This window comes from Polypterus senegalus, chromosome 14 (assembly GCF_016835505.1).
Source record: "Polypterus senegalus isolate Bchr_013 chromosome 14, ASM1683550v1, whole genome shotgun sequence".
NCBI lineage: Eukaryota > Metazoa > Chordata > Cladistia > Polypteriformes > Polypteridae > Polypterus > Polypterus senegalus.
In genome coordinates this window covers 18,583,730-18,589,729 of record NC_053167.1, presented here as the reverse complement: position 1 = coordinate 18,589,729, position 6,000 = coordinate 18,583,730, and positions in this window count along the sequence as shown.

The following is a 6,000-nucleotide window of genomic DNA, read 5'->3' as shown; positions in this document are numbered from 1 at the left end:
TCTGGGTATATTATCCTAATGCACTAAGATTGCTGAAGACTATATATATATTTTAAGTGCACAATTTTTTTTTTTAAACTATATTGGTAATAGATATCTCTATCTTTTAACCCTAAAACGCCACTGCGTGGGGGCTTGTTTTGCTTTGGACGTGCTCTGTCTCTGGGTATGTCAGAGGACCGGAACTGTGTGAAGTGGGTTCTAGCCTCATTTAGGGAGGCAAAAAGGGAGGGTGGGGTGTAAAGGGGAGGAGAGAAAGAGAGCAGGCTTGATCTATACCTAATCTATCCTCTTAATCTTTACAATTATAACTACCAACATAATAATAAACTGCATGGCAACAACTCTAGGGGAAATAGGAAATTAAGGCTGAAGCTGTCTCACTTCCAGTTAAGACTATAAAATGAGATTAAAAACTCAGAATCAATGTCTCCATGATGGGACAGTAAACTTTGTGAGCTGGAATGTTAATGGCTTGAATCACGAATTAAAGAGAAAGAAAGTACTCTCTCACCTAACTGTCTAAACGCTAAAATAGTATTTTTACAGGAGACTCACTTACTAAACAAGGATCCGTTCCGGCTGCAAAAAGACTGGACTGGCCAAATGTTCCATTCTAGTTTTACAAAGAAAACTAGAGGTGTGGGAATTCTCATACATAGAACAATCCCATTTGTAGCATCAAATGTAGTATTGGATCCTGAAGGGAGATATGTAATGGTCATGGGAGACTTATCTAACTGTAAAATAATCTTGATAAATGTTTATGCACCTAATATTGATGATAAATTTATTTGCATCCATTCCCTATCTGAACACTCAAAAAGTTGTAATGGCTGGGGACTTTAATTTTGTTCTAAATCCACTTTTAGATAGGACTTCTTTCACAGGGGGAACGGCATCTAACACCGCAAAGATAATTACAAAGTTTATAACTGATCACAACTTATCAGACCCCTGGAGGTTTTTAAACCCAATTTCAAGAACATATTCTTTCTACTCAGCAGTACATCATTGCTACTCAAGGATTGATGACTTCTTTATAGACAATAAATTCTTGCCTATGATTAAATCTTGCGAATACAATGCTATTGTTATTTCTGACCATACAATACAGTTTATTTTTGTATAGCCCAAAATCACACAGGAAGTGCCGCAATGGGCTTTAACAGGCCCTGCCTCTTGACAGCCCCCCAGCCTTGACTCTCTGAGAAGACAAGGGAAAAACCCCCAAAAAAACCTTGTAGGGAAAAATGGGGGAAACCTTGGGAAAGGCAGTTCAAAGAGAGACCCCTTTCCAGGTAGGTTGGGCGTGCTGTGGGTGTCAAAAGAAGGGGGTCAATACAACACAATACACAGAACAGAACAAATCCTTAATACAGCATAATAATAAAAATTTTAGAAGTGCGGAACAGAATTTAACAGTAGATGATATCACATAATAAGATTTGGATATTTTTAGAGTTCTGAAGACCTCATCCATCAAGCTGCCTCCCCATTTGGCCATTCCACGGCTGAAACGTTGCTCCAATGAAAGGACCCCTCTTTCCCATGATTCCTGTGATCCTCCATCAGGGATGACTTTACCATAGGCAGGCAAACAACTTGGCAGGTGGGCCGTGGCACCAATTGCCACATTTTGGTACCGAGAACAAAAACAGAATAGGTGAGGGTTAGTATTCAATTCTAACTATCATGTTACTTATGTTTTAGTGCTAATAACTAACAACAGAGATGCAGTCTGTACAGTTAATCAGCAGCTCTAGTCAGGATATGCTAAACTGAAGTAGTGAGTCTTCAGCCGGGATTTAAAGGCTGAGACTGAAGGGGCATCTCTTATAGAAGCAGGAAGACCATTCCACAGTTTAGGGGCCCTGTAACTAAAAGCTCGACCTCCCACTGTTATTTTATTAATCCTTGGAATCCTAAGTAGACCGCATCTTGAGATCTTAATGTGCTCAGGTTTGTAAGTCATGATAAGTTCAGACAAGTAAGCCGGACCTTGGCCATTTAATGCTTTATATGTTAAAAGGAGGATTTCGAAATCAGCACTAAATTTAACTGGGAGCCAGTGTAAGGATTTAAGAACTGGAGTTATGGGTTCATATTTTCTTGTTCTTGTAATAATTCTTGCAGCCGCATTCTGGATTAACTGGAGGCTGTATAAAGAACAGTTTGAACAGCCAGTGAACACCGCATTGCAGTAATCAATCCTACTAGAGATAAATGCATGAATTAATTTCTCTGAATCCTGTTTATTTAGAAAGCGCCTTAATTTCCTAACATTTTTAAGATGGAAGAAACATGTTTTGGACAACTTTGTAATATGTGCTTTAAATGACATGCTAGAATCAGAGATAACTCCTAAATTGCGGGCTGATTCAGTAAAATTAATTGGGATTCCAACTGAGTTAAATGACAACAAAATATTGCTGTGATCAGCGTCATTCCCTCCAACAATTAACATCTCTGTTTTATCTGTATTTAAAGACAAGTAGTTTTCATTCATCCATTCCTTTAATTCACTAACACAACTAATTAAAGACAACATCGGAGAAACTTCATTTGATTTAAAAGAAAGGTATAACTGGGTGTCATCTGCATACGAGTGAAAATTAACATTATGTTTCCTAATGAGAGATCCTAGTGGAAGCATGTAAAGTGAAAACAGTAAAGGTCCCAGTACTGAGCCCTGCGGGACACCATATTGAACTTCTGTGTATAATGATGATGTCAGCACATTTCTGTACATATTGGAATTGATTTGATAAATAAGAACTGAACCAAGCGAGCACGGGGCCTGTAAGCCCAAAATCGTTTTCTAGCCTGTGCAGTAAAATAGAATGGTCAATGGTGTCAAATGCTGCACTTAAGTCCAACAACATAATTACAGTGGAGTTTCCTTCATTAGAGGATATCAGAATGTCATTTACAACCCGTGTTAGTGCAGTTTCTGTACTATGACCAGTGCGAAAGCCAGACTGGAATTTCTCAAATAAATTGTAATGCGTAAGGTGTGACTGAAGCTGACTGGCAACTACTTTTTCTAGTATTTTAGAAAGAAATGGTAAATTTGAAATAGGCCTATAATTATTTAGTATGTGTGGGTCTAGATCTGACTTTTTAATTAAAGGTTTAATGACTGACACTTTTAGTGCATCAGGTACGGTGCCATGCAGTAATGAACTATTGATAACGGTTAGAATAGGCACTGCAAGAACATCCATTGCAAGAACCATGCACCTATGATCTTGGAGCTAAAATTACTAAGCCCCATACACTCACCCTGCAGATGGCATCTCAACCCGCTTCTATTAGCAGACGAGAATTGTACGGAATTTATATCCAAACAAATCAAATTCTTTCTAGAGACAAATACATCCCCCGAGATCTCTGCAGGAATACTCTGGGAAACTCTTAAGGCCTTCTTAAGAGGACAGATTATCTCATATCTTTCCCACAGAAATAAAAACGAAGCCAAGAAAGTAGCAGAGATAAAAAGCGAAATTACTAGAATAGATGAAGAACATGCCAGACTACCAAGCGAGACTCTACATAGGAAAAGGCAGGCTCTACATTCAGAACTAAACCTCTTGACAACTAAAGAAACTGAACAACTAATTTATAAATCCAGACATCATTACTATGAACATGGAGAGAAAGCTAATAAGCTTTTAGCTCAACAAATTCACAAGCAAGAAGTGCGCAACGCAATCTCAGTAATCACCAACGAACGGAGATAAAATCGTCGACACAAAAATATAATGCACACTTTCAGAGACTACTATAAATCCTATATACTACTGAGTTTAAAGAAGACAATACACAATCTAATGCATTTCTGGATACATTACAGATACCACAAATAGACACTTTTAGTGCGGAGGAACTTGATAAACCTCTGGCGTTATCAGAATTATTAGATGCTATAAAGTCACCCAAGGGGAAAGCAGCAGGCCCTGATGGCTACCCTGCAGAATTTTACAAGAAATTCTCCGCTCAGCTAGCTCCTCCTATTAGCAACATTTACAGAGATAACCAATCTCTTCCTCAAACCTTTCGCCAAGCACTAATCACTGTTTTCCAAAACAAAATAAGGACTTATTACAATGTGCATCATACAGACCAATTTCACTTCTGAATAACAACGTTAAAATACTCTCTAAAATCATAGCTAGAAGGATGGAGAAAGTGCTCCCCTCGGTAATATCACAAGACCAAACTGGATTTATTAGGGGCCGACACTTATCTTCAAATCTTCGCCTGTTTAATGTAATATACTCACCAACTAAATCAAACACCCCAGAAATATTATTATCATTGGATGCAGAAAAGCATTCGACATGATTGAATGGAAATACCTTTTACTACATTGGAGAAGTTTGGGTTTGGCCCAACATTTGTGCATGGATTAAATTACTGTATACTAACCCAGAAGCTTCAGTTTGCATCAACAACATTTGCTCAGACTACTTTAAACTAGAATGTGGCACTAGACAAGGATGCCCCTTGTCACCGCTGCTGTTTGCAATTGCCATTGAACCACTGGCAATACATTGTCGAAATACTGATCAGATAAAGGGGATTAGCAGAGAAGGACTGGAACAGAAAAATTCATTATATGCAGATGATATGGTACTGTATATATCGACCCAGAAAATTCTGTGCCTGCAGTCTTAACAGCACTCACAGAATTTCAAAAGATCTCTGGTCTCAGAATTAATCTGAATAAAAGTGTACTCTTTCCAGTGAATTCTCAAGCATATAATATTAGATTAGATACCTACCTTTTATCATTGCAGAACAGTTTAAATACCTAGGGTAAACATCACAAGTAAACATAAAGCTCTTTATCAACAAAATTTCGCCGTCTGCATGGAAAAAATTAAACAAGACTTGCATAGATGGTCAACCCTTCATCTCACACTAGCTGGAAGAATTAACACTGTTAAGATGAATATTCTTCCTAAGCTCCTTTTTATTTCAAAACATTCCAATATACATTAATAAATCATTCTTTAAGCAATTAGATTCAACAATAACCTCATTTATTTGGAATTCAAAACATCCACGCATCAAAAGAGCGACCCTACAAAGACAAAAGGCAGAAGTGGCATGGCTCTACCTAACTTCCAGTTTTATTACTGGGCAGCAAATATACAGGCATAAGAACCTGGACACAAATAGAAGAACATACACAGGCTTGGACCGCAATAGAAGTAAAATCCTGCAGTACTTCTTTGTATTCCTTGCTCTGTGCTCCAATAAACACATGTCATCGGCAATATACTAATAACCCAATTGTGCTCCACTCACTTAGAATCTGGAACCAATGTAGAAAGCATTTTAAGACGGAAAGCTTCTATCTGTGGCACCTCTGCAAGAGAACCACCTCTTTCAACCTTCACAAACATATGCAGTTTTAATATCTGGAAAAAATTGAAATTAACTTGCTTAGAGATCTTTATATAGACAACGTCTTTGCATCCTATGAACAATTACATTCCAAATTTAACATTCCAGCTACACATTTCTTTCACTATCTTCAAATCAGGAACTTTGTTAAACAGAACCTTCCAGATTTTCCTCATCTTGCACCCTCATCCATGCTGGAAAAATATTGCTCAATCTCAAGGACTTAGACTCCATCTCTACAATATATAAAATCATTTTACAATCCCTCCCTTTCAAAGATCCAAGAGGACACTGGGAAAAAGATCTCTCAATTAATATATCAGAAAAGGAGTGGAAAGTAGCAATGCTAATCAGTAATATTTTAAAATAAGCTCATAAAGCACAGAGAATGTATTAATTTAGGTATGTTTACAAGCCTTAAATTTCATGCCGTTTGGCTTGCTCTCTCTCTCAGGGGTGGGGACCAATTTGTTCTTAACTCAATTTTTCTTTTTGTAAAAACTTGATTGATTTGTATGGATTGCAATAAAATTAATAAAAAGGAAAAAAAAATTTATGGGTGGATAAATGTAATGGGAAATTACA